This window comes from Harpia harpyja, chromosome 9, assembly GCF_026419915.1.
Source record: "Harpia harpyja isolate bHarHar1 chromosome 9, bHarHar1 primary haplotype, whole genome shotgun sequence".
NCBI lineage: Eukaryota > Metazoa > Chordata > Aves > Accipitriformes > Accipitridae > Harpia > Harpia harpyja.
The window spans coordinates 11,520,199-11,528,493 of NC_068948.1; the positions used below are offsets into that span (position 1 = coordinate 11,520,199).

The window sequence follows — 8,295 nt, forward strand, 5'->3', positions numbered from 1 at the left end:
TGATCTATGGTGTTTTGCTAATGATCAACAGTTTTAGAAATGACATTTTCCAGCAGCACAGCCTCTATTATTGGGACAATTTTTCCCTCTCGGTCAGCTGCCAGATCTTTCAAAACCACTGGGAAAGCTTATGAAGGGTAAGTTGTGTGGTGTTTGGTTTTTTTTTTTCTCCTCCTTTCTTTTTAAACTTGATATCACTATTGCTTGAGATGCAAACTAATGTTTCTAGTTTTCAAAGGAAAAGGCCACCTCCTCCAAGACATGTATTTAAACAATCTATGGCTGAGGGGAAACAAATAGTTGTTAGTATCACAACTAGATAAAGGAAGAGACCCTGGAGAGTATGGCAAGAATTAAGTGGAAATCAGAGTACGTTAAGGTAGAGGCTGTCTTACAATGTCGTAAGTTCTATATGGATAAATAAAATTTGTCAGGTGCATTTTCCTGTTCTTGTATCAGATGAGTCTTTTGTTTCATAAGGTTGAATGATGGAAGAGTAAAAGATTGCAGTAGCAAGATGGTAATGCATTTTGAGAGATGCACCCCGGAGGACTGAGTAGGTACCTCCTATTGAGAAATATGAAGCTTTGGTTTGTTCTTCCTCACTATTCTAAACTGGATTTATGTGATACTTGAAAACATCGATGGTCAAACACAGAGCTGACTACTAGGTGACTTTCTACTGGAGGGTACCATCGCTGTTGTAGTTGATTGCCAGTACTTTTAATCTGTCTCACATGAAGTGTTGGTTTTCAAGTTACAAAAAGCTCCAGTAGACTTCCCATGCATCCATTTATAGCATCTTGCAAAGGATTAATGACAGTTCAAGTCCGAGCAATAGACCGGATACTTAACTTGTGTGACCACTTTCTTATTTACGATAAATTCATTGTTCAAGTGGCCTTGCACCATCTGGCCATTTGCAAAACTTCTCTGATGCTTTCACTGACATTCAGTGTGAAATGCTGTGTGGTGTATAAGAACTGCTGTACTTGGGGGGCATGGCGGGGGATGATGACACTTAGAGTGATATTCTGGCCACAGAGAAACAAGTAGTTTCTTGCTGGGATGGCTTTTGCCTTGGTGCCCCTAGATAGGTTTGAGACTTGATCTCTGACAAACTTCATTGTGACAATTTTTATCTTCGAAGAACTAATTGAACTGCTTACCTTTTTTATTACATTATCAATTCTACTTCAAATGATCCTGGCTGTAGTAACTTGACCTTTGAAGCAGTTCAGCATTCTGTGGTCAAGAGTTACTTAAGCTTCTTGTGCTTAGCTTTGTACTTCTAAATGAAGGCAGCATCTTCTTTCATTCACTTCTATCTGAAAGAACAGACTGTTTTAAAAAAAAAAAAAATTTGCTTTTCTTGGATAATAGGTCTATTAAGTACCTGTAGCATGAAGTGTCATAAGTTAAATACTTTTGGTTAAGGAATTTAATTAGATATTAAAATCTTTCTTTTTCAACCAAAATACCTTATCTTCCCCAAAACTGGAACATGGGAGTCTGCAGATATTAAAACTGCAGCAAGATGTTTTACATGAATAGTTTATACCTTTCTGTCACCAGATCACCTATGTAATAAAATGTCCTTATTCTTTAAGGCTGCAGGCAGTAGGATGCAAGAGAAATATACTGGGACAAGCTACATAAGACTTCCCATAGAACATCAGAATTGTTCTTCTACTGAGTATGAAATCTTGCCTTTGGCAATAAACTATATTGAATGCTTCAGAAGGGAATGAAAGGGAAAACCTTTCTCTAAGCAGGAGGGTAACTTTGAATGCAGAGCTGGTGTGTGTGGATTTCTACCTCTTCTCCATTTGGTGCTTTGATTTACTTTCCCTTTGTCTTGACTGGCTATGCTACAATGCTGTTAGTTTTTTCAGTTCTTTGGGGCAGAAAAAACCTAACACATGAAACTGGTATTGGTGAACTCTGAAGCTGATCAAATGCTATATACACTGTTGTTTCTGTTTTATGGTAAATATCGTAAGATCTCACACTGTTATGGTATGGTAAAAGGTACAGTGTCCTTTTTATTCTAGTGCTTGCTTAAGAGCTGTCTTTGATCAAAGTTAATACTTGTTTTGAGGTGTGTTTGGTAAAAGCTTAAAAAAAACCCCAAAGCAGCCATGCACTGAGCTATTAGGTATATTTAAGGTAACAGCAAGACTTTCATTGCCTGTGTCTGGGGATCCCTTTCTTATTTAAAGAAATAGCCTCTCTCTGGCACTGACTACCCATACCTCTGGATGGACTGTACAACTGTCTTTAACTGTATTGCAGACCTTGATGGGCAGACAAGACCAACCTCATCTATGTTGTGAGTTTGAGGCTTTGATTATCCATTTAGCCTTTCAGTAGATCCTCCCTTCTTGCCCATGCTTTCATTTGTGGGCTAGTCCTCTGGATTTGTGGAGAGAAACGAGTATTGGGAAGAAGGATTTTAAGATGAGCTTCCTCAGGATGTGTAAGCATGACTTAGAAGATGGCAAATGTATGCTTATTTATAGATATGCAAATATCTATGCTTAGTAACTACAGATAAGCTGTAAGGGGGAGAAATTGAATGAAATAGGGAATGGAGGAAGATGATTTGGGTGATCTAGTAGACCAGTCAGTTCTAAAATGTCATTACCGTGAAGGAGAGAGTTTGAAAGCCAGAACTGGGCCTTGTGCTCTGGCACGTTGATCGAGGTGGGAAGGCTAAGGGAGAGATTCTTACAGGAACTGTAAGGGTAACACAGGAGAAACTGTGAAAGCCAGGATCAGAAGGTGACAAATAGCTGAAGCACCATGCGGAATGTGTATGATTATAGTTTGGAAAAGAAAATTTGGAAGTCGTCTTGCCAGAGACAGGAGGGATGTGGTGGCTTTTACCAAAGTATGGACACTTGTGGAAGGACTAGGAAGATGTAAGGGGCATAGAAGCCATAAAAGAAGCAAGAATGCCCCTGCTACAGCTTCTGTAGGTGAGAGGAATGCATATAAAGCAGTTCCAGTGCATGACCAGTCCTGGCCCAGCTGCCCAAGTGTGTAGGTAGTGTGTTCTCCCTTGGGCAGATTCTGCAGTGCTTCTCCCAAGCTAGTTCTTCCTACATCCAAGGGTTCCACATAGTTCTTCCTTCCCTTTTTCCCAAGCTTTCTGCTTGGCACAGGTTCTGTGCCCTCCCAGACTTTCACTGTACTGATTTTTATGCCCTAATCATGAGGGACCGCTGAATGAGGGAGGGCATCTATAGTGAGCTTTAATGTACTTTGGCTACCTGACTTGAAATTGGCACCTATAGCCACTGTAGCCTACCTTCCCTTGCAGTCAACCCTGTAAAGTAACCTGTGTGGTGTTTTGTGAGGGCGTGTGATCTTGCTGGATCAGGGGAACAATGCAGAAATTTTTTTAAATGTCAGTGAGGAGCAAAATTCTTTAGGCTTTTAATCTTAGTGAGTTCTTGCTTCATTTAGTCAAAACCTTCCCAGATGCTAGTTACCAGTGAGACTTAACTCTGAAAATGTGAAGACTTGAGGGTCTGTCTGATTCACAGGGGGGATCAGTATTGGCCTAATGGGACCTTGGTTGAAACTTTAATTACAAGAAGACAGTAAAAAGCACTGTTTAAGAAAAAAATTCTCCTTATCAAATTTTGTTGCTCATCTTGTCAGGCTAAAAATTCTGCTTAATCTTAATGATTAGTAAGAGTTCTTCATTTCTGTGAGATTTATAGTGGTGTTAAATAAATTACAAATTATTCGGAGGCAGTGTATTAAAGGAGATCTAATCAAGATATCCAGAATATTGTGACATATTTAAATCCCATAATATTTAAAAAAAAAACATTTTTGAGCGAGTAAAGATACTTTATATACAATTAGAGGCAGTATGATTAATAACCTTGGGCTCAGATTCGATGGCTTCCTTTGGGATTTGAGTTTTTTTTCTATATCTCTGGAACCAAATATATGCCTTAATTACCAATCAAACAGTCAATGAAGGCAGAGCTGAAGTGCGGATGTATATACTTGAATTTGCATTAGCATTTCTTCCACAGACTTGTATTGGTGAGGCTGAGTGTATCTGCATATTTTAATCGCTCTCAGGAAGACTGTGAATCCGTGTCATGAGCTTAGATTTTCGAAACTGGTGGACCTATCTGTTTTGCATCATAGAATATTTATGCCATATGCTAAGCCTGCAAAAGGTAGGTGTTAGTCCAAATGCAGATATGTTTAGAAAGTGCTGAGAAGATTCAGACCATTTAAAACCAGACTGCTAGTTGGGCAGGGCAATGTAGTTTCTCCCCAGTCCTATTTCTTTATGGATGTTTCAGGAGGGATAGGAGATTTTGATAGGTGAGAAACAAACACATCTGGTTTGAAACCATTCTGGTTGCAGATCATCTGTAAGGCTACAATGTAAAATCTGAATCGAAGACAAGAAAGTGGAGTAAGATACTTTTGAGATTTGAACATCCACAAGTTGCTACAAAGTCAGTGAGGGGGCAATGCTCCTTAAATAGCAAGCCATGTCAGTACTTCTTTTTTACTGCAGAAACACAACAGAAGAGTCAATGCCTTCAAAGTCAGTTGGCTTGGGAGGCTCAGGATTTTGGAAGGTGTTATTCCAGGGTGCTTTGCTTGTCAGGTACATCTGCAAGGAAACTGATTTCTGAGTTGAAGCTAGGGAATGGGAAAAATGTGTTCAAGACCAGTCTTTGTTGTAATTCTGGGTATTACTTATTTCTCGTAGTTTAGAACGATGAATAGTGGGGGAGAAGTAGCTCCTTGTGAAAGAGGAAAAAATGGATAAATGGCGTATACTATTTGGGACGTCACTGGGCAGTGTAACCATGCAGAAGGTAACTGAAAATGCATCTTCTGTGGGAGGGGACAAGTATTCAACTAAACTCATTTGTCACTTGAGTCACTACAAAGCTCTTTAACTTAATCAGAAGGTCCAGATACCAATGAAAACCAATTGATGTGGAAATCCATTTCATCAGAGGGTTACCACTTTCAAGTAGGTACCAGCTCTGGCATGAGTCAAATTTGTCTTTGGTGCTGTCTTGCTAATCAAAGATGAGAATGTGATTTTTTTTTTTTTTTTTTTTTTAAATTACTGACTCTGCTGGGCTGTCCTGTCCAGTGCAGTCAGGGATATCTGCTGCCTGTTTAGCTTGACTGTAACAAGTAGACTCAACTTGCCATCCTTCTGACACAGATGAAATTACTTTGTTTCTTACCATCTTCACCATTGCCTTGCTCGGATACAGCTTAGCAAGCTAGTTTTGTGTTCAACTGGCAGTTACTCCAGAGCAACTGGGTAGTGGTGTTCCAATTAGGATTGGGCAAAATGTTTAGGTGGGTGTCATGATGCTATTTTGGAACCAGTAGCACAGAAATGAAATGAAAATACATAATGGTTGTGTTGTAATACAATTTACTAGAATTTAATTGTTCTCATTTATTTGCCTCTCTCCCCCCCCCAATCAGATATATGTATCTAGAGTTTCAGGATGTATATATTATCCCTTTTATCTTTTGAATTTTTCTGAAATAGACTTCTGCACATGTTCATTCTTGTGTTTATAAGCTGTATATTTTGGTCAAATATGGCAGGCTTAGCTTTTTATTCTGAATGGTTAATTTTGAAACTCCCTATGAAAGGGCTCCAAGGTAAAATGTTTTTGATCATTACCAGCTGCTGTTTGCTTCGTAGCCTGTAATATAAACCTGATGTTCAATTTTGGTGGGATGATCTAGTGATGTTCTCAGATTTATTTTAGATAATAAAAAATAAACTCCTCCCCCCCCCCCCCCAGATAAACATGGATAAATTGTCAGATTCATAACCCATCTCATATTATGTCTGCCACATTTTCCACACTGCTTGAAATGGTCACTGTATGCCTGATTTATAAAGACAATATCACCTTGATGAGTACACAGTGTGTCACTTGAGCTAGATTCATGTCTGTATGGATTTCAGTGGAGAAATATAATGTGAGACTATATAAATATTGTAGCTTCTTGCTCTATCACATTGTCTGTTTTATTGGTCGGATTACCTATGCTGTAGTGACTATGGGTTTTTTGGTATTATTATTAAAAAAAAAAAATTCTATAAAAAGAGATATTGGCGGGGAAAAAAATCAGGCTAAAACCCTTTCTGTTGTATATTGCTATAGGTGAGTTAAAGGCATTTGAGATCGGTAAATGAAATGTGATGAAAAATACTAAAGATTATATATTCTTGAATTTTTCTCCACACCAGAGATGGGGAAAGATAAGCAGAGCAATTCTAGGGGATCAGACTCAAACCAGTCAGATAACTGATAAATAGTAGGCCAAATCTCCCAGTTACTTGCCCTAAGCATTAGCCTATTAGCATTACCTGACTACTACTAGGTGTAGGAGTGTTGTTGTGAATGAATACTGTAGAAACAGATCAGCTATTTGACATTTTATAGAAACAGACAGCTAAAACTCTGCCCTGTGGTCTTCAGTGTATGTGTCTATATGTAGGCTGGCATCACCTTCATGTGACTTCTCTGTGGCTACATCATGGTACCCAGAAAGGTTTATACTGACTGGATGCACACTTAAAAGAAAGATGAAATAACTTTTTCTTGTGATCATAATGTACATTAGTCTGTATCTATGAATTTGAAGGTGAACTGTAGCCTGGAGCTTTCATTTCTTAGGAAAGAAGCCACCTCCACTAGTGTTTAATGGATTGGGACAAGCTCTTAGTGCAGTCGCCTTAGGCCATTGCTTCCCATGCTGCTGCTCCCTTTGCTTGAAGATAATCTTAACACCTTTTGCAGCTGGTGACATTACTTATGTTTGGATATGTTGAGAGGAAATTTCCTGTATTAAGTGAAAATAAATCTGGACAGGATCCCAGATTGGGAAAATAACTGTGGAAAAGTTGGATTGTGAAAGCCTTTTTCATTTTTCATACCTTGACAGCATCAATCATTTCATACCTTTTTAAGCATCAGGAAAAAATGATGACACTGCTAGAAAAGATCACTGATAGAGAGTCCTATAAAGCTGAATGTGAAACATAGGGCCAGCACTACTGTAATAGTTGAATTTAAACAGAAGAATTCAAGTCTTATACAAGGTAGGTGCATAATGGAAAACTTGACTGCTGCTGCAATTCTGGTAAATGTGTGTCTTCAGTTAAAAAAAGTAGTTGGTGGAAAAAATGGCAAGAGATGGCAGAATTTGAAAGATCTTATTCATGCAACTGGGTAAAAATCACTGTGGCACAAACTGCCTGGAAAATGACACTTAAAAGATTTGCCCACATAGAAGGTGTTACGTACGTAATGCTCCTTGCTACATGCAAGTTAATTGTCCGCTGAGTTGTGTGTATGCATAGGACTTCCCAAAGTGTTATTTTTAAACTAAATATTTGGAGTTCTTCATTAAGCCAGACCAGAAAATATTTTTACAAGGCTGAATGTTTCTATTAGACTAGTCATAAAGCAAACATTATTCTTATTCTCTAGCATGAGTCACAGCTAACTGTATCAATTGCTTCATAATATGTTAACCAAATAACTTGGTGGCAGTGAGCAAGGCTTAATCATGTCTGTCTTCCCGTTCTGTGTCAGTATGTTCTATACTGTCTTGCCCTTGCTGCCCAAGTGATGCATTATGTATAATGTCTTTGCATATTTCGGGATTAAATTGAAGTGTGAAACAGGTGAGTGCCAGCCATTCTTAAAACTTGAATCCACTGTGAGTCTAACTGCATGTTTAATTCTAGACACCTCTATTTGAGTGGATAGTTCTGAGAAATTTTGGCAAAAGTGACTTACCAGTGGTAAATATCAGTTGTCAGTGGTATAGGTAATGTAAAATTGCACTCTCCTACTTGACTCCAGTGCATTTTTACAGCAGTATCATGCTGGAAGCCATTAGAGGTGTTTGTTTACAGGCTTGTCTGCTAGGTTCCACTGATGAAAGGTAAGAAAATTGCTGGCCCTTCTTAACCAGTAGCTGTTGTATTGTGATGAAAATTACTTACACACGTCTTGCCATATGAAGCTTGGGACACTTCCAAAGTCATTGTTCAAGAGTGCGCAGGTGCGTGCTGAGGCTTTGAAGTCACCACAAATAACAACGTCAACCTGAAAATAATCCCTTGAAGCAGTATCAGCTCAAACAGGCTGTGCTCTGTCTTGTGTCTCATATTGCGTTCTGAAAACAAACTAGTGCTGCATGCAGATGCTGTTGTACTGGTATCACTGAAATTAAAATGAACAGATGAGGCTGAGA

At 38.7% G+C, this 8,295-nt stretch overlaps 1 long non-coding RNA gene across 1 annotated transcript; it reads left to right on the plus strand.

Moving 5' to 3' along the window:
• The first annotated feature begins 7,045 nt into the window (after positions 1–7,045).
• LOC128145532 (uncharacterized) lies at positions 7,046–8,295 on the plus strand. The gene is made up of 2 exons (XR_008236506.1): positions 7,046–7,132; positions 7,955–8,295. It is a non-coding gene; the product is annotated as an uncharacterized LOC128145532 (long non-coding RNA).